The sequence below is a fragment of the Canis aureus genome, chromosome 28, assembly GCF_053574225.1.
Source record: "Canis aureus isolate CA01 chromosome 28, VMU_Caureus_v.1.0, whole genome shotgun sequence".
In the NCBI taxonomy this organism is placed as follows: Eukaryota; Metazoa; Chordata; class Mammalia; order Carnivora; family Canidae; genus Canis; species Canis aureus.
The window spans coordinates 32,271,612-32,293,312 of record NC_135638.1 but is presented as its reverse complement, the minus strand read 5'-3'; the positions used below and the strand labels follow the sequence as shown (position 1 = coordinate 32,293,312).

General features: G+C 36.8%; 1 protein-coding gene and 1 pseudogene across 5 annotated transcripts in view; both read right to left on the bottom strand.

Moving 5' to 3' along the window:
• Positions 1-21,701, bottom strand: part of TOX (thymocyte selection associated high mobility group box) — a 299,196-nt gene that overhangs the window by 56,184 nt on the left and 221,311 nt on the right. The window lies entirely within an intron of this gene.
• On the bottom strand, positions 2,617-3,147 carry LOC144300126 (rRNA-processing protein FCF1 homolog pseudogene; annotated as a pseudogene).

Below are 21,701 nucleotides of genomic sequence, written 5' to 3'. Positions count from 1 at the left end.
AGAGTTCTTTCAAAACTGTACACCTCTGGTAATAGGAGTCTATGAGTCTGCTTTGGGTCTACCTAGGATTAGAGTCAGTGAAACCCTTGATTTGTACAGATCGTGCCTTTTGCATCTGCACTACAAAGTGTAGGCAGTGCTTTGTTCATCAGACTATAATCTTATATTTGAGTATACTCAAACATGCTAATGTCTGTTCACATCTCTGCTTTGATGTGCCCAAAGAACGGGTGAATAATGGCCTTGTTATCAGAATACTTTCAAAGGAGTGTGCACTGAGACAAAAAGAATGGATTGGAAAGATAGGTGATAAGAAAATTGGGAAATGCTATGAGACATGCCCTATGGGAGTTGTGGTTTATCTATGAGAACTAGCTCTGTATATTTATAGCATCACGAGCCAGCTGAAATGGTCCCTTATACTATATTTAAACCTGAAAATTTAGCTGAATTTCATACTTCCCACTGCAATGTTAATGGGATGCTAGTAAAAATGGAGATGTCAAGTGGAATATTGACTTCTTAACATTAGTTCAGAAAGTGACATTTGAGTTCATTTAGAGGCTCTTAAATCATTAGATACACATGACATTCACTTAAAAGTACATCTCAAGAAGCAAAATTAAAACCTTATATTCTGCTTGGGCCCAATAGCTTTCCTATGCAGAATATTTATATGTTCTCAAGTTACTGGAGACTTCAAGAAAAGTACAATTTTAAATTAGTATTTTAGTATGGAAATCTTTCAATAATCCTTTTAATAATGTATTATAAAACATTAAAATAGCATGAAACCAAGATAGGAAAAGGCTGGAAATCCTTTCCTATTGAGCATAATATTAATAATTTGGTAAAATCAGTCTAGGAAAATTACAATGTCTTTCAGTTCCTTTAAAGTGTCTGACTCTGTAAGTGACCTTAAGCTCCTTTAAAACAATTAAAAAATTCAAATATTTGCCGCCAAAATTTTATAGCATGTTAGATAATGAGATGAATATCGTTATATATAGTCTCTATATATTTCTGAGTATACTTAATTTAGTTAATATTAACATTACTCATTTATGCTTTTATACACTTTGAGTTATATAAGGTCAAGGTCTCAAAACTAATCATAAAAACTAGTGACTGCTATTCATGCTAATATAATAACCCTTTCTCTAAAACAACTGCCAATAAATTTCATTATAAAAAGTTATTAAAAGGGTTAAAAACCTATTAAATGTCAAAGAATTTGCCTGACTCAAACTTCTAATAAAGAAAGAGAATAGGCTTTCTTTCTGAATTATTTAAATCTTTACTGACTGTGCATTGAACCATGAAATTAGAAAAGTGTTATTAGAAGTGTTCTCTGGTTTTTATAAAAGTTGGAGCCCAGAATGTATCAAGCTACAGTCTTTAACTAGACTAGTTAAAGCAGTAGGTTTTTAATCCCAAATACATGGCTTCTGCTGATATAAAGGTCACAATTAAAACTCTATCCTGTAACTTGGTGATAATGAAATTATTATTGGTGAAGCAAACATGTTCATTTAGAACATATGAGCTACATGTTCTAATTTTAATTTGGACAAATATCTTCTTTTTTTTTTTTATCTTTCCATGTCCACTAACACAGACCCACTCAACTAATAATTAGGTTTTAATAGTGACTAATTTTAAAGCACTAATGTTAACAGTTTGAATTATCTCTCATTTACAGGTTTAACATCTACAAAATATATGTTGAAATTAGATAACTATGGTATAAAGAGTTAAAATGGATCATAATTCTGCATAATTATAACACTGTGTGATGGTGGTATAAATTTAGGTATAAATTATAAAAAATAGCAAATATACCTTCCACATTATAAATATTTTTCTCCAGGAAACTATACTTAGTACAACTGATTTGAACTGGTCTATGCCTGACAAGCAGGTAATTGTCCACAACACATATCAGTCTCAACTGGTCAGTGGTAGCCTTTGGTAATCGTGGGTTGTAATTTTTTTTTTTTTTTTAAGTGAGCAGTCATCGGATTTATTTAAAAATGCAATGATATTTAAAATGATACAAAATATCAGTTCCAAAACAACATCAAAAAGTGAGTGTAGGGACACCTGGGTGGCTCAGTGGTTGAACATCTGCCTTTGGCTCATGATCCCGAAGTCCCGAGATTGAGTCCTGCATTGGGCTCCTTGCAGAGAGTCTGCTTCTCCCTCTGCCTATGTCTCTGCCTCTCTCTCTGTGTCTCTCATGAATGAATAAATAAAATCTTTTTAAAAAGTGAGTGTACTGGGGCATCTGGGTGGCTCAGTTGGCTAAGCATCTGCCTTCGGCTCAGGTCACCATCCTAGGGTCCTGGGATCAAGCCCCACATTGAGCTCCCTGCTCAGTGAGGAACCTGCTTTTCCCTCTACGATTCTTGCTCCTCCTGCTTGTACGCTCTTTTTCTCGTGCATGCACTCTCTCTCAAATAAATAAATAAATAAAATATTTACAAAAAAAGTGAGTGGACTTAATCACAGCTCACAGCAGAGTCAATGGGTAAATAGAATGATGCATGCCATAGCACATTGCTCATAAACTGGCAACAAAAAAGTTGGTAAGGGAAGATAGAGGAACTCTATCTTTTAAGAATTAGAATCAGGAGCTGCAGAATCATCTGGCATCCACCCCATGTTGTACCTATAGTTAGAAATGTATGAGATGGGAACTCTGGGGATCTTCTGGTTCTAGTCAACGGTGGCCACAATGCAACACTTACTCCCTACATTAAGCAGTCATCTGCAGAGGTTCCTTTGTGTGTGCATGGTAATCATTCAAATCTTGGACCTTTGGCAATCCTTAAAGCCACTCAATACTTTTGCCCCAATTTCTCATATTCAGCCATTATAGTCAGTTATAGAAGGGATACACCTGGCATACAGATGGCCCATCATTGACTGTACTAAGTCAAGTTTGACTTTAACGGAAAAGTTGATAAAATTTGTATCAACTAGGATGAGGTCAGGTGGGCCCAGCTGTGTGTGATATGGGAAAAATAAGCAGGGAGGATGTTGGGAGACTTCTTTTTGCTTGAGTGCACTGGGGTCTTTCTCTTTGGATTTCACTCTATCCTTCTCTTTAAGCTTCTGATCTAAGGGACTAAACATTTGCCTCATGGTCAAATACTTACTTGCTTTCTTTTGCTTCTCTATTCATGCTACACTCCTGTTTCTGGTAATCATGGTCTTAAGTTCTTTTATTAATACTATCTACTACTTACTGGTCCTGCTTCATACACTAAGCCCACAGCCTTGTTTAACCCTCATGATAACCAGGTGAGACCATCACACCCACGAAGGACCAAAGACTCAGAAAGGGGATCCTTCAGCTATTCAGTAAGTGAACCAGCTGGAATTTGTCACAATCTGCCTGACCTCAAAGCCTGGTTCATAACTATGGCACGTCTGCTACTGATCCAGTATGTGAACTGATAGTTTTTAGATGTTCTTTTTTAACAAAGGAGAGTTGGAAGGGCTTGCTGGGGAAGATGCAGCTAGAACCTAGAATGACCAACTTTAAAGCACTGATGTTTCCAGTAGGAGATTCAGTGGGAAATATTTTACGGAACACTTGCTCTGTGCCTGGTACTATGATAAGTCATAGGGGAAATAAAGGCAGATGAGACTGTCCTTGTGATTGAAGAGCCCATGGCGTGGGGAGACATACTGTCATACAAGGGGGGGATTAATTGCCGTAACCAAAAACACACTGCTATCGACTTGCAGGGGAAGAAGTGTGATTTCTGAGGGGAGTGAAATGTGCAATGATGTTGCAACAACGGGTCTGTCTACAATGACTGAAACTGTCGTGAGCATCACTGAGAACTAAGGATGCCTTCTGAATAAAACATGCAAACAAAAGCAGAAACAGACTGATAAAAACAGAGAACAAGTAGACAGTTGCCAGAGGTGGAGCAGATGAGCAAAACGGTGAACGGTGAAGGGAGGTACAGATACAGGCTTCCAGTTATGCAATGAATAACTCGGTAGGGGAGGTGAAAAGCCCAGCACAGGGAATACACTCAATAGTACTGTTTTGGTGTTGCATGGTGACCGACATCAGCTACACTTGTGGTGAGCCCAGCATAATGGATAGACTTGTCCAACCATTATGTCATACACCTGAATCTAACATGACATTGTCAGTCAACATGACATTGTCTTCAATTAAAAAATGCTTTTTAAATAAGAAGACATTTGCAAAGTGGAAATAAGTGCGAATTTAACTCCAAAAGCAATATCATGGACACTAAGTTACATCATTTGATCATTGGATGGTCCACTATGCTCGCTACAGTTTCATAAAAGTGATGATTTGTCTAAGATACTGTGGAAAAGACTGAAGAAAAATAAACTAATCGTGTGGCTTTTCCACTCAAGCAAACCTTAACAATTAAGTACACAATGAAATCCTATTTTTAAAGAACTCTAACTGAGAATAATCTGATAGTTTGATTTCTGCTTGGGAATTAGCAATTTGGTTGTCCAATGTTTTATCTTCTAAGTTTTAGGATTGCTAGAGACTTTGTAGTTTCAGGACCATCTGTCAAAATGTTCTGAAGTATCAAGTTGTTCTAACTGAAAGAAGCTCATAAAACACACTAACATGTGATACTACATTAGCAGAGAGGCCATTTTGTCAAACCCTAACTATTGGCCTACGGTTTCAAAAATAACTTGGGGGGATCCCTAGGTGGCGCAGCGGTTTAGCGCCTGCCTTTGGCCCAGGGCGCGATCCTGGAGACCCAGGATCGAATCCCACGTCGGGCTCCCGGTGCATGGAGCCTGCTTCTCCCTCTGCCTGTGTCTCTGCCTCTCTCTCTCTCTGTGACTATCATAAGTAAATAAAAAAAAAAAAAAAATAACTTGGGTTTCTACACCGGGTCCTGAAAAAACATTTATGGGCACACTGACACAGTCATTTTGAGGAGTATCTCTGCTATGCTCCTTTCGTTAGCTACAAATGTCACCACATAAATTATGCTCACGTAGAACAATGACTCAAACACTTTGATCAAAACTTCTCTTTATATTTGCCCCACTTGTCAATCAGTGCCATTCACTTGTTAGTGATGTATGTTATCTAGAAGGAAAAAAAAAACACCCATTCTGCAAGGAAGGTGAGAAGGCACAAGTCTTTCTTTGGTCCAGGCTGGGCTCCTGGATTAATTTATGTGGGTGCTTCACAGCTCTCTGAGACAAACAGGAAAAGTACAAAAAATATAAAACAGATTCACTGTGGGGAAGGGCGTGATCCTGGAGACCCGGGATGGAGTCCCTCATCAGGCTCCCTGCATGGAGCCTGCTTCTCCTCTGCCTATGTCTCTCTCTCTCTCTCTCTCTCTCTCTCTCTCTGTGTCTCTCATGAATAAATAAATAAAATTTCTAAAAAAAGTTTCTTTCCCCCCTAAATCATAAAAGACTAAATGGATGCTTGATGGGTTTAGGAGGGCTGGTATTAGGAACTTTAAACAGAAAAGAAGATCTTTCTGCATATTACATTCAATTTTTGATGAAGACAACTTTTTTCACCGGCTTCATTCTTAAGTGATGTCTCTCCCACTTGTTTTCTCTGAAGAGGAAAACCTGAAGAAGTGGATGGTTGGTACTCTGGGGAGCCATTGGCCTTCCAGCACAGTAGGGGCGCCCTCTCAGGCATGATCTACAAAGGGTTTGTCCACATAAGGGTGATGAATCCATGTTAGATTATAACAATTCTAATGTGGGCTCTGCCCTGACAAGGGAGGCTTGAATAAGAATTCGATTAAGTTAGCAGTAGCTCTTAATATTCATGCCCATAATCTGGGTAACATAATTTCAGTAAAATGTCTAAAAAGTCCCAGGAAAGCAGGTGCCCTTTTAAATTTAAATTTAACTTAGTGTCTTGGTAGTTTTTCTTTTAATTCCTGCTGAAAACATCTAGAATGCTTTTCCCCCCTTTCCTGCCCCAGTTAAACACTCGATTCTAAGTAAGATGGAATAAATACTCTTTATCATGAATTTTGAAGGATTTCAAGAGTGTGAATTTTTCTCTCAATAATCATTTTGTCGGGATCCCTGGGTGGCTCAGTGGTTCAGCGCCTGCCTTTGGCCCAGGGCGTGATCCTGGAGTCCTGGGATCAAGTCCTGCATCGGACTTCTGGCATGGAGCCTGCTTCTCCCTCTGCCTGTGTCTTTGCCTCTCTCTCTCTCTCTCTATGTCTATCATGAATAAATAAATAAAATCTTAAAAAAAAACTTAATAATCATTTTGTAGCTGCAGAATATGGACTTATTGTTTGCTGATCTGTGGACATGCCTTTTCTAGGTGATGAATTCTTTTCTTTCTTTCTTTCTTCTTTCTTTCTTTCTTTCTTTCTTTCTTTCTTTCTTTCTTTCTTTCTTTCTTTCTTTCTTCTTCTTTCTTCTTTCTTTTTCTTTCTTTCTTCTTTCTTTCTTTCTTTCTTTCTTTCTTTCTTTCTTTCTTTCTTTCTTTTTTCTTTTTTCTTTCTGTCTTTCTTTTTCTTCCTTTCTTCTTTCTTTATCTCTCTTTTTTGTGGGGTAAAGATTTCTTTATTTATTTGAGGGTGAGATCATGACCAGGAGGGGCAGAGGGAGAAGGAGAGACAATCTTAAGCAGACTCCCCACTGATCATGGAGCCCGAGGTGGGGCTCGATCTCACCACCTTGAGATCATGACCTGAGCAGAAATCAAGAGTCAAAGGCTTAATGGACTATACCACTCAAGCACCCCTAAGTGAATGCATTTCTGATCTTTAAAGTGCTCTGTGCAAAAAGAAAAGTAAAATAAAATAAAGAACTGAGAAGTTTACTCAGTTGAACTCTTATTAATAAATACTTTAAACTGCCAGGGGGATATATTTTAAAATTAGGAGTATACGCAATTTTTTATTTTATTATTTTATTTCCTGCTTTAGTAATAGCATTGACATATTTTAACAAGAAAAAAGAACTACCAACATCTCAGATAAAGCCTAAAAGTCTATTGTGAGGCTAAATCCATATGTTAACAGAACTATTTAAACAACGAAATCCTATACTGTAAAAGTTTTTACATGTATATAGTTATATAGACATTGTTGGATGAGATGCCACACTAACTGACATACTCATCAAGCATTGGTTCAAAAGGAAAGCCCAATAAGAGCAACATTCTGGGCATGGAAAAAATGAATTTCTGTAGGATTTGCTTAATCACTAAGCTGATGAACCCCAAACATTTCAATGCCACCAGAATAAAAATTATTTAGTATGAGAACTTATTGCAACAAAGTGATAAGCACAGTTGTATTACAATTTAATCTTGTACATGTAAACTTTTATTCTTTCTATTCTTTTCTTATGCAGTGCCATGGGAGAAGCTTAACTTAGGTGCATTTTTTTCCAAAATGATACCCTGCATCTTGAAAAAGTATTAATCGGCAGAATGGCAGTTTTGAATATAATTAGAATCTTACGAGTTGCTCAGTTATATATATTGATACTTGCAACTCTGCTGTCTTTATTCCCCGATAACAAAATAACCCAAATAATAATGTCAAAGCAAGTGGCTGTTAAGAATGTTAAATATACGTGTCACTGCAAGGCAGGATATTTCTTGTAAGTTATGAAAAATGCACTTTGCTCATGGGTAAAATGTAGTTTAATGATATGGAAATAAGTTCATGGTTCTTCTATATTGTATTTACAATTTTGTGTCTAAAAATATTTAATATCTCTAGCATAATTATATGACCACATGATGACAGCTCCAATAAATGGGAAAAATCTCAATTACATTGATCAACTGAAGGAAAAGAGAAAAACTCACATCATTAAAGTTTAGAGCCTATTACAAGGAAGCATGAAAGAATATCTACCCTGCAGTTTTTAAATTTAAAACCATCTGATCATTTTTTTGCATCTACATTTATGGAAGCTAATAGAATTTTTTAGTTACAATTGATTTTCTAAAGAAAAAAGGGCTCTTGGAAAAGACAGAAGTCAGAACCTTTAAAAAAAAGTGTATTATATTTTATTTCCCCTTTCATAGGCCAGGCATATATTAGTTGAAGACTATAAATATTTATATTTTAATGTTTGCCTTTTTAAAGGAAACAGGGAGATAGCTTTTGGGGGCTTATGTTTCTTGCCTTCCCCCATCAGAACTTTCATTGGATGCTCACTACGTGTGACACAAATGCAGGTGCAAGCCTGGATTTTGGGGGAGGGTGTGGAGGGCAGGAGGAACAAAAGAGGAGGTTGTGTGGGGGGATGCTAGAGGAACTAAAATGGGAGGGGTCTCGTTTAACAAGACTCTACCCTCAGTGTCTCAAGGGCAAACTCCTCAGAGAGATTTGCCCTGGCAAGCCTACAAGAGTATATCCATCCTTCCCAATGCAGGCATCTTTTTCACAGCATGTCCACCATTTATTATTATCTAGGATGGGGTTCTGCAAACATTAACCTGCACTCGACTCCCCTGGAATCACATAACATGTGACTCTGATTCAGGGAATCTTGGGAAGGGTTTGGGATTCAGCATTTCTAACAGCCCTCAGGTGGTGCCAGTGTGCCATACGCAATGTGTTTCAGGATTATTTGATTCCTCTGATCAGAATCCAAATTCTGAGGGCAGGGTCTCTTGCCTGTGTTTTTTTACTGCTCTGTTCTCAGGGTCAAACTCAGGTACACCGAAGAATCAGGCTCTGAGAGGAGAATGATGCAGTAGCAGCTGAACACTGAACCACTTGGTAAAGCTCCAAGCTCTCCCAGAGAGTTTTGGCTATGGTTTGTGGATTCTCTTGCTACTTTCCATGCCAGGAGATTATGGTACAAAATTACCAACTGACAATAGGCCATGTTGACCAGATTTCCTGTGGGTAGATTGATGAGCAAGTTATTTCTTATAAATTCCAGGTGATTATTAATTAATAGGGGAGCAAGAATGGGGGGAGCTCCATCCATCAAACATGACAGAACTTTTTGGGTAAAGTGAGAATAAAACTATGATGCAAGGTCTTCAAAGATTTTGAAATTCTAGGGTAAAATCCTTCTAAGATAATTATTAAGATTAATATTTATAATTTCTCAACATACCAAAAACTTAAGAAAGAACTAAATAAAAATAAAAGGACAGCAATAAAATTTGTGAAATGCAGCAAAAGCAGTGTGTAGACAGAAACTTATATTGCTAAATGCATATATTAGAAAAGAAGAAAATTCTAAAATTAATAACCTAAGCGTTTTATCTTAAGAAACCAGAGAAGGAAGAGCAGTTTGAGCGTAAACCTAGAAGAAAAGGCTTTAGTTTTAGAAAAACTAAAGGTGAAATCAATGAAATTGACAACAGAAAAACAATAAAAAGAAAATCAACAAAGCCAAAAGCTGGTTCTTTGAGAAATCAATAAAACTGATAAACCACTAGACAGGCTAACTAACAAAAAAATGAAAGGACACTAATTACCAGTATCAGATATGGAAAAGGAGTCATCCCTACTGATGCCAAAGCACATTAAAAATATAAAAGAATGGTATGAAAACTCTAGGCTCACAAATTTAACAATTTAAATGAAATGGAACAACTGAGTTTCAAAAACTACCAAAACTCATACAAGGAAAAAATAGTTAACCCAAATAATCCTGTATATATTAAATAGATTAATCAAGAATTAACAACCTTCCAAAAAGACACACCAGGTCCACATAGCTTTTAACAAGCATTTTTGGAAGAAATCTCCATAATATCTCCAGAAACAGAGGAAACATTTCCTAACCCATGTTACAAGACCCAACATTTCCTAATATCATTATAGATTAAGAACACTACAAGAAACCTACAGACCAATAACTCTCATGAAGATAAATGCAAAAATATTTTGCTGAAAAGTAAAATATTTACAAGCTGAATCTAATGATGTATAACAAAAATCACATACCACAAACAAGTAGAATGTACTCCAAGTATTCAAAACTAGCTCAACATCAGAAAATCTATCAGTGTAATCCAACAACACATCACCAGGCTAAAGAAGGAGAGGTGGGAGGATAATTTGATGTTAAAGGTAGAAACCTGTATCAAATGTAAATAAGCCACAGTGATTGAATGCACAGTATAATGAAAATAGGCAATACTGTACTATAATTACATGATGTGATAAATATCACTACAGTGGCAATCGTGTTGAAATATATAATGTATTAAAATAACACATTGCATACCTTAAATTTACACTATGTTATATGTCAAACATATTCAATTAAAAAAACAGGCTAAAAAAGAAAAATCAGATGAACGTATCAACAGATGCAGAAAAAGCCTGTGACAAAATCTAAACTCATTAATGATAAAAACCTTTAGTAAACTAGGGATAGGAAGAAACTTAATTTCATTTTAAAAATCTATGAAGATCTTTCAGCTTACATCATACTTAATGGTGAAAAATTGGATATTTTCCCCTTAAAATTGGAAACAAGGGAAGGATGTCCCTTTCCAGCACTCTCATTTAATGTTATACTGAAAGCCCTAGATAGTGCAATAAGACAATAAAAGGGAAAAAAGGAAGATATAGCTTGGAAAGAAAGAAAGAAAGCCATCTCAATTTTCAGGTAACACAACTGTGAAGAAAATCCCAAAGATTCAACAACAATAATCCTCTTAGAAATAATAAGCAAGTAAAGTAAGGACGAAGAAGTTGATGCTTTTCTATATACTAGCAGTGAAAAATTGGAATTTGAAACTTAAAAACAGTTACTTAAAATGGCATTACAAAAATAAGATATTTAGGCATAAATGTATCAAAACCTATACAGGATCTACAGACAGAAAACTATGAACATTGAAGAAAAAAAATCAATGAGGTCTAAATAAATGGAGATTCTATGTTCAATGTTTGAAAGACTCAACATTTTTAGGGTGTCAGTTCTCAATTAAAAAAAAAGATTTTATCTGTTTATTCACGGGAGACACACACACAGAGGCAGAGACATAGGCAGAGGGAGAAGCAGGCTCCTCCTGTGCGGGGCCTGATGCAGGACTTGATCCCAGGACCCCAAGATCACACCTTGAGCTCTGAAGGCAGATGTTCAACCACTGAACCACCAAGCGCCCCATTCTCAACCTCATCCAAGATCCAACAGAATTCCAGTCAAATCTCAGCAAGTCATTTCATAGACATAGGAACAGTGGTTCTGAAGTTTACATAGAAAACAAAGGACATAGAGTAGCCAACAGAATACTGAAGAAGAACAAAGTTGGAGGACTCTTGCTGCCTGATTTCAAAACTTACTATCGAGCTACAGTAATGGAGATAGAATGGTATTGGCAAAAGAGTAGACACATGAATCAATGGAACAGAACAGATAGCCCAGAAATAGATCCATATAAATATAGTCACTGATCTTTGGCAAAAGAGCAAAGGCAATTCAATGGAGGAATAAAGTCTTTTCAACAAATGATGCTGGAACTTTTTAGACATTCATATGCAAAAGAAAAAATGTAGAAGATGTTTAATTCAGTACTAGAGGGAATGGAAAATGGTACAGCTACTTTCGAAGACATTTTGACAATTTCTTACAAAATTAACATAGTTTTACCAAACAATTTAGAGATCACATTCCTAGGTAATTACCTGATTGATATTAAAACTTATGTCCCCCCAAGAACATGCACACAAATGTTTGTAGTAGATTTATTCATAATCACCAAAACATCCCTCAATAGGTGAATGGATAACTAAATTGCAGTATATCCATAAAATGGAATATTATTCAATGATAAAAATAAATGAGCTATCAAGCCATGAAAAAACATGAATGAATCTTAAATGTATATTGCTAAGTGAAAGAAGCCAGTTAGATAAAGCTGTATACTTTGTGTAAAGTTATAAACTATGTGTAATTCAATTACATAACGTTCTGGAAAAGGCAAATCTAGATAGATGATAAACACTGATGGTTGGGTATTCAGGAAGAAATGGTGGTTAAGTAGGTAAAACAAAGGGAATTTTTTAGGATAGTGAAACTATCCTGTATGATACTGTAATGGTGGATATAAGACAGTAAGCATTTGTCAATACCTATAAAACTTTATAGCACACAAAGTAAATCTTAATGTATGCAAATTAAAAAAAATATTTAGGAGGTTGGGGAATCCTGGAATGGAATGAAGAATATGACAAAAAAAACTTCATGTATTGCAAATATATGAAACAATCTCATTAAAGGAGATAGGTAAGAAGTTGTTGACCTAAGTAACTTTGGACATGAGTAGTCTACCAAAGGCAAAAGGAACTGTGCATAAACACTGTATCCTGGTTGATAAAGTTGTTTCCCATAGGACTATGGGTTACCAATTCTACTACTGCTATACATGGTTCCTGGGATGAGACAATAAAGTAAATGGAGAGTTGACAGCAGGGCTAGGTTTCTCACTGCTGTTGCAGGATATTACAGATAAGCAAGACCAGAAGACTTCATGGCAATGGATTGGAGCTGAAGACACCACTATGAAGTACTAGTAATATAGACACAGATGGCTACATAAACAAATCTTTATAGATGTGTGTATAAATACAGGCTAATATTCATGCTTACAGCCCCCTGCTCTGGCAGCTGAGAGGTCCTGGAAACAATGAAACCCCAGTAAAAGTGAGCCTACCAATGTCCAGACCTGAGTTTCTGACACCATTATCTAATAAAAGAACAAGGGCTCCTTGGAGGAAGGGCTGGTTCTAGGACAGGAACAGAAAATATATAAGATGAACCTGGAGTATTTTGAACTGATAGAAAATAAAAAAGTGATCAAAACACAAAAACAAACAACAAAACATACAGACACAAACATATAGACACAGTCATGGATGTTTTGTTATAGGGCTACAGAAGCCAACTGAAATGAGCTCCCAATAGCCAATAGTTAAGCTGGAACAATTTGTGATAAGATAGATAGATGATAGATAGACAGATAGATAGATAGATAGATAAACAGATATATAAAATAGTATTAGATTATAACCCAAAGTATAAAAATAAATACCCATGAGTCCATAATGAAAAAAGCAAATGAACAGATAAACAAAGGCATAAATAAATGGGAGAGAATAGACAAGTCTCCAATGCAGAAGAATTTCCAATAGTTTATGTAGATACTCACCTTCCAGACTGAGCATCATAACTCCCCACTCCTCAAATGTGGGCTACGCATAATGACTTTCTTGCCAAAAATGCAATTCAGTAAGGGAGAATTTAAAAAAAAAAAAAACAACACCAGTAACTGTACAGTGCAGAGACCTGACAAACACTACTTCAGACCCGTGATCAAGGTTACCGTCAACTGTGATGTCATCTTGATAATATGAACCGTTTGTATGATCTGATGAGAATGGTACCTTAAGGTTTTCCTTCTGAAACCACTTTATTCCAATGTAATCATGAAAAAAAAAATCAGATGAATTCTGATCAAGGGACATTTTACAAAATACCTGATAGTACTTCTTAAAACTGTCAAATTTATCAAAAACAAGGAAAATCTGAGACACTGCCACAGCCCAAGAGGAGCCTAAGGAGGAGATATGACAATGAAAAGTAATGTGCTACCCTGAGACAGAAAGGAGATATTAGGGAAAAGCTGAGGATATCTAATTAAAGAATGGACTTCAGATAAGAATCATGTATCAATATCATTTCATTATATGTGATAAATGTATCATATTCACAGAAGATGTAAATAATAGGGGAAAGTAGGTCTGGGGCATGTAGGCTATCTTCACAATAACTTAGTAATTTAAGACTTCTCTAGAATAAAAAAAACCGGAATTTTAAACTGGCCCAGTTCTACTCCTAGTAGCTGAGCTAAAAGCTTACCAAGAATCAGGCATATTAGTTCCCAAACCTGTTTATGTCATCATACTTATTAATGCAATTGCAACATTTATTCAAATAACATACAAACTGATTAAATCTTCATGCATGCAAAGCGAATTGTTGCTGTATAAATCAAATTTAATGCTCTGGAAAGACTGAATAAAGATATGCTATTTAAAAACTTGCTGCCTAATTATGACATGATGATACTGTTAAAGATCATAAAAAATATTGCAAGACTGTATAAAGAATCTTCCTTTGTGTTGTCTCATAAGAATCTTTAACTTCTTGCACGGTTTTAAAGAAATTTAAAGAGAAAATATTCATAGACAGAGTTTTATGGCTGTTGTTAACTACAAATTGCACACAAGGCGGCGATCAGAGGCCCAAATGCTGAGAACACTGGTTCTCTCTCAAAAAGGCCTAGATATTTATTTGCTCACCTGCTCTTTTGACCTAGTAACTATTGTGTCATGATCTTTCAACTACCTTCTAAAATATCTTGGATGTGGAAAGAAGTTCTCTGAAGATTACAATCTCACATGCATGAATCACAGTGAGGCTGAAAATGTTAGCACTGGAGTTTTGTCAACCTCCTCCTCACCCACCAATTGCTCACTGTACTGGCATTTGATGGAAGTGTTCAAAAATAAGGTGTTAAACTTCTACTAAACATCCATGGAAAATATAAATAATATACTGCATACTGGTACAGATGCTCTTTGACTTACCATGGGTTATATCCCAATAAACCATAAGTCAAAAATGCATGTAATCTCCCAACCTACCAAACATCATAGCTTAGCAGAACCTACCTTAAAAGTGCTCCAAACACACTACCCCACCATTGGGCAAAAGCATCTAACACAAGGCCTATTTCATAATAAAGAGTTGAATATCTGATGTAACTTACTGAATTCTATATTGATAGTGAAAAACAGAATGGTTGTATGGGTACAGAATGGTTGTAAGTCCTTCAGTGGTTGACCCTCATGATCATGTGGCTGTGGCTACTGCCCCTGCCCAGCATCATGAGAGAGGATTGTACTGCATATCACTAGCCTGGGAAATAATTCAAACTCAAAATGGCAAGTACAATTTCTACTGAATGTATATTGCTTTTGTACCATCATCTAGTAGAAAAATCTTAATTCTTACACCATTGTAAATTGGGGACTGTGTTTATACCGGTAGAGTATCTGACTACATTTGTTCTTTGCTTTTTAAAAAAAGATTTTATTTATTTATTTATTTCAGAGAGATAGATAGCAAGGGGGACCACGAGCGGGGGAGGGGGCAGAGGGAGAGAGAAACAGACTCCCAGCTCAGCAGGTTGCCTGATATGAGGCTGAATCCCAGGACCCTGGGATCATGACCTGAGCAGATGCTTAACTGACTGAGCCACCCAAGCGCTGCTTTTTTTTTTCTTTTTTTGCTTTTGAGAGAGACTCTATTGAGCTGTCTAGCTTCCCAGAGATTCCATGAATACTGGATATTTCTCCTCCACAATCTGTTTAAGGGCAGAAACCAGAAATTTCCTGAGTGACTTGTCACTTCTGAAAAGAATACATAACATGAATGCCAGGAAGCTTTTCTCACCATGATAGATGAAGACCTATTGTTGGCCAAGTGTTACAGGATGTGGGCCCTATCATTAATCACACTGAAGGTAAACATAACTTCCAAGAGTGCTCTTTTTACCTGACTAGTGAGTCTACTGTGAGGGACTTCATCCGTCTATGCCTGGCATACATTCTATGGGTTTTCTAAGTGCTGAAAGTGTATTAATGAGTCCATCCATGTTTTTGTTTTCCCTGGTTGATTTTTAAAACTTTGCTATTAAAATTTTCTTCAGGGAAATTTTTTAGTTTCCACAGGAATACAGGAGTGCCTTTTCAGAATGATGGTTTTTTTTATTTTGTTTTGGAGAAGGAAAGTGTGAAGGATGTTTTGAGTGTGTGTGGGTAGACGGCAGAGGGAATATATGTGTTCCCAGGAACATTTTGGCTTCCTAAGACTTTGTGAGCGCTAAGGTAGTGCTAGCTTCTGGAATCACCTACTTGAGGCATTTCTGAGCCAAGATGAGAAAGCCAGAGCCAAGAATGAGAATCGTGTACTATTTATTGAGAGAAAAAAGTCTATTTGTATTAGACTCAATTCCCAAAGAAACAGGTCTAAAAATTGCAAAAGATATTGCAAAATGTTGAAGGCAAAATTAATTTTTATTTACTTGTATTTACAACACAGATATTATGCCATTAAAAATGTTTAGGAGCAGAAAAAGTTGCAAAGGATACAAAAATATGCAGGGTGCCCAACAGTGGAAGGCTGGAATCTCTGCTATCACTAAAAACTTTGTAGATTGTGTCTTTATCTTTTCTACTCTGAAGCTCAATCTATGTTTTTAAGATTTTATCGATTTATTCATAAGAGACATGCGGAGACAGGCAGAGAGAGAAACAGGCTCCCTGCAGGGGCCTGATGCAGGACTTGATTCCAGGATCCCAGGGATCACACCCTGAACCAAAGGCAGATGCTCAACCACTAGCCACTGAGGTGCCTCTCTGAAGTTCAATCTGAACATGCAAGAGGAGGATTCCTGGATTTCATTTGTCCCAGGAGCCAGAGAGCATATAGAAGGCCTTTTGAGTACAAATCACAGTTTATAGTCCCTTTCAAAAGTACCTGTTAGTGTTTGAGACTAAGTACAAGACCTTTCTGGTGGTGACTTCTGTCACTGCTTCTGCATCGTGCATGGAAAGCCTACTAAGGAGGCATTCTTTTATTTTTTACTTATTTATTTATTTTAAATAGAGATAGTGTTTCCTAACACTGTGAACAAGCATGCATGTTATAGAGTCTGCGGAGTCAAAAATGTATCTTCCTTAGAAACTCTTCTTAAGTCACTTGAAGACCTTGGGGATGAAGATATTATGTGGGTTGTCTACTAAGAGAGGAATGTATTAGCACAGAGTAACTCAATATGTTGCACACTCTCTCTGCCATTAAGTTTCTCAAAGATGATGTTCCGAGTTCAGTGATTTTTTTTTCCCCCAGGGCAGTCTCCATGATAGTGTAGATTCAGAAAAGTGGTTTTCTTTTAGAATAGTAAGTCAAACAAAAGAGTAAGCACTAATAAATTTAAAAGTCCACAATCTGGGGTGCCTGGGTGGCTCAGTTGGTTAAGTGCCCAACTCTTGATTTTGGCTCAGGCCATGATCCCGGGGTTGTGAGATCGAGCCCCATGTTGGGCTTCATGCTCAGCGGGGAGTCTGCTTGAGATTCTCTTTCCCTCTGTCCCTGCTCTCTCTTCACCATATGCACGTGCATGCTCTCGCTCTCTCAAATAAATTTTTTTAAAAGTCCAAAATTTATAACCTCATGGATGTGCATTAAAATATTTTAAATCTGGGATCCCTGAGTGACTCAGTGGTTTAGCGCCTGCCTTTGGCCCAGGGTGTGATCCTGGAGTCCTGGGATTGGGTCCCACATCAGGCTCCCTGCATGGAGCCTGCTTCTCCCTCTGTCTGTGTCTGCCTCTCTCTCTCTCTGTGTCTCTCATGAATAAATAAATAAAATCTTTTTTCTAAAGAATATTTTAAATCCAAATTCTTCTGGTTAAATATCTTAAATATTTTTGTTGACATTCTTTGGCAATTGGTTTTGTTTCCAAGGAGAGAAAAAGGCAAGAGCAGAGAGTGTGGCTCATGCTCTGGTGAGAATTCTAGAAGGGTCAGAAGTTCTGGATTCTGCTCTAGGTTAGCCACAGTTGGCAAACACAAACTGTCTCTAAGCTTCAGTTTTTGTTCTCTAAAATATGAGGCCATGACTAGATGATTCCTGAGGTTTCCTTTTTGGGTACCGTAGTTCACCATATATATATGTTGCGTGAATTACAAAAGAATGAATGAACAGCTTTAAGTTAGCTTCATCAAGGTTGTCATTTGTGCTTAAGACAGACAGACCTAGCTCTCATTCTGCTAGGTTATAATTTTCTTTGTATGCTAAATCTAAAATATCTAATAAATTTGCCAAGAACACCTCATTTTTCTGTCAGGTCATAATATCTGATTAATAAACCAGTTAAAAAGATAGGTATTTCACACACTGAAACATCTCCACAAAATACACATGGTAATGTACAGTTTGTTTTTATGTGTTTTTAAAAATTATTTATTTATTTATTAAATATTTTATTTATTTATTCATGAGAGACACAGAGAGAGAGGCAGCAACAGAAGCAGAGGGAGAAGCAGGCTCTATGCAAGGAGTCTGAGGCAGGACTCAATCCCAGACTCTGGGATCACGACCTGAGCTCAACCGCTCAGCCACCCAGGCATCCCTATGTGTTTTTTTTTTTTTTTTTAAAGAAAAGATTCTGCTGCTGATGTATTAAGGGGAAGCTAAGTATTCCCAAATGAAAATATAGATATTTATTTAACAATATATGATAGAAATTGTGTGTGTGTGGGGGGGATGGAAATGCGGCAACTGTAAATATATGAAGCCAGCCATGATCATCTGTATCTCTGTTTGAATTTCTTTAATCTGATTACTTTCCTCTCAGAGTTTATGGGATCGGTTTCACTGAGCAAATGCAATTTCTAGATGCATCTTCTAGATGACAGGGATCCTTTTCTGTGGGACAAAAAAGACACAGATGCCCAGCTATGTGTGGCTAGCTGGCAGCATGAGGGGTCTAGTGTTTAAGGAGCAGAAAAGAAGGACACTTGAAAGGCTGGAATAAAAACTCACGTTTGACAATTTTCATTCCACAACAATTCATGCCCAATACTGCTGGGTAGAAGGAAATAGTTAGAACTTTGCCCAGACAGTCCTATTTTTCTCCTGGAAATGCAAATAAACATGAACAATATACTTTCAGACATGCAGAGAATGTTCTGAATTCCAATTGGTAAGGTCTCTTCAGTATATTATATTTTGAACTTTTAGGAAGAGGCACATTAATAATTTAGCTTTGAAGTGAACTAAAGTGAAATGATGTAGAATTAAAAGCATCACAAATGCTGCTGAAATATTTATGGAGACTGTATTTTGACTAAAGGATTGCATTTAGAGAATGATTTATGCCCTAGTTTCTGAGGTCTCAGTTTACAAAAGAAGTCAAAGCTGAAACCAAATTTCACAACCGTGTTTGTCATTTCGAAAAACGTTTTCCATGTGTCCTTTTCTTTTATTAATTATTACAACAATGAGTATAGATGGTCTCCAGCAGCATTATATATTATTTTCAAATAGTTCCTCTGTAAACATAGAGGAGATCTTCATGTGGTCTTTATACATTAAAAACTGCAATGGAGTTTAACATGACAAAATGCATCAGACAAGAGAAGAAAAGCACCGGTGTAGCTAGTTACAGCCGCGCTGGAGAGAATGTGTAGCCACAGCTACCTATCTCTAAATTTTATTAATTCTGCACTGGTACCCCTGATTATAGCAAATATATTCCCTTTCCCAATCTTGGGAAACAGAGCGCCAACGAGTCTTTTTAATAACTTCAACTCTGCCTGCTGTTTGCACACACGGTTAGTGGGATCACAGCACTGCACATAATCCAATAAAGCTTACACCACCAAAGATGTATGTAATCAAGGATCTGAGGGAACATCCTCTAGGTTAGATTCAGTCTCTCTTAACTTGTACTTCACAAAACAAACAGTCTCTTCAGGCAGAAAGAAAACATATGTCTGTCATCCAAAGCAAATATGAAGTCGTGCAGTGTACTAAAATGTGCAGGCCTATCAAACACTTCTTAATCCTCGTTAACAGCCTGCTTCATTGCAGAGGTAGATGGATATTTGGGGGGAAAGCCTACATGTGTAAAAAAAAAAAAAAGCTGGAAAACTCTCCACTTGATTTTGCTTGCTCTAGATATTTTGTTTTGATTGCTCAGGGTAATGAGGAGAGCAAAGGTCCTACCATAGGCTATCCTGATTATATCTGAGGTGAGCGGGGGGTGTTTGATAATATTAAACGCAGACGTGTCAGATGTCCATCCAAAGGTTGCCAGCAACCACAGTGCAGACAGATTGGAGAAGAATTCAGATCTGAAATTCACCACCAGCAGTGCAACCAACTTTTAGTTTTCTACCATCTAGATCAACAGTTCTTTCCACCTCTTTATAGGAAGGTGGAAACGGGCAGTGTCTTAAAGTGAGGTGTTCTTAGAGGAAATGTGAAGAGGTTGTGAAAAATGTGAAATGTTCTTAGAGGAAGAGAGAACAAAAGAATTTCCTTTGACCTCCCTAGGTTCATACTATTGTCAGAAGAATGGGGAGAACCACAGATGGCCAAGGCCAATCAATGTTCTTTAGAGAAGATACTCTATAACATTCTTTTTTAAAATCCCAAATACAATCTTTTGCAAGTCAAAGAAATTCTTAGCATTTTAGATCTCTATCATCTTTCTTCACAATCATGCTTGCGATCGATGGGTGTACCCATATTTCTCTTAAAATTTGCTCTGAAAGAATTATGTAATCCTTAGATGAATGTTGGGATAAACTGTGTCATTTTAAAATAGAGAAATCATCAATTAAATTCTATTTCACAGCAGTGACACCAGAGCAATGTGTTTTTGGCCTGACACAGTCAGCTTGGTTTGTCTTTGATAAAAATTCTATTTTTCTGTCCATTTTTTGAGTCTTGTAACATTCCTGGTGCCCTTCTATAGCTTCCAGCTTTCAAGGCTGAAAAGGAAATAAGCCTTTGTAAAGGCATTTGTTGAGAATATTATATTCTTTGCCAGTAGACAGATCCTCACATAAGAATTGTGTTTGGGTAAATGCAACAGAAGGAAAATGAATAAAATCTCATTTCCATTACGAGCTACATTCATGTGCAAAGGCCTCCAATTAGAATTCTATAGAATCTATGATGCTTTGATATTTGGTACAGAAATCATACTAGAATATTGGCATGATAACTAAGAATTTCTGTGTTTCTATGGTAATTTATTTTAGATAGTTTTGCCATCATGGCTAAAATGAAATGTCAATTAGTGCATATAATTTAGAAATTGCACTCCAGTCTTCCAGAATTTTAAGTAAAAGTCAGATGTTCTCCCAACAGAATAAAAATTAATTTTCTCCAAACGAGCATTACCACATTTCAAGGAAATCTTTCTAATTTTCACTTAAAGACAAAAAGGAATTACCTAATTTTATGAACGGGAGATTATGTGAAACAACATAGTTTTAGTCATAGTTTTTACATGAAACAAATATACTTTAGTATAAATGAAAAAAAAATTACATGCCCCAAGAGTGATCAACCATGTAATCTAGCTGTCTAATACATTCTTTATTGTGGTTGATTAGTACTTCAGGAAATGCCACATTATGTTCCCGGCAAAATCAAGGGACTGGCTTATACCAAACAAAGTGTTTCTTAAAAACTAAATAAAACAAGACCACACAAAACCATAGGCTTGTAGCTGACCAAATTACAAAACAAATTAGGCTTTATTGGATCAACTTTTTATGACAAATCTCAGGTGACATATTTTAGGTTTTTGATTGCTAAGAATTAAAAAATTTTTTTTTCTCTAGTATACCTACACAATGTATGTCATCTAGGCACTGGGGCAACCTATTTCTGACACACCTCTCTCTCTCTGTTTAAGTTCTTTTTCTTTTAAGAAACAGCACTGAGGGATCCCTGGGTGGCGCATCGGTTTGGCGCCTGCCTTTGGCCCAGGGCGCGATCCTGGAGACCCAGGATCGAATCCCACGTCGGGCTCCCATTGCATGGAGCCTGCTTCTCCCTCTGCCTGTGTCTCTGTGCCCCTCTCTCTCTCTCTCTGTGAC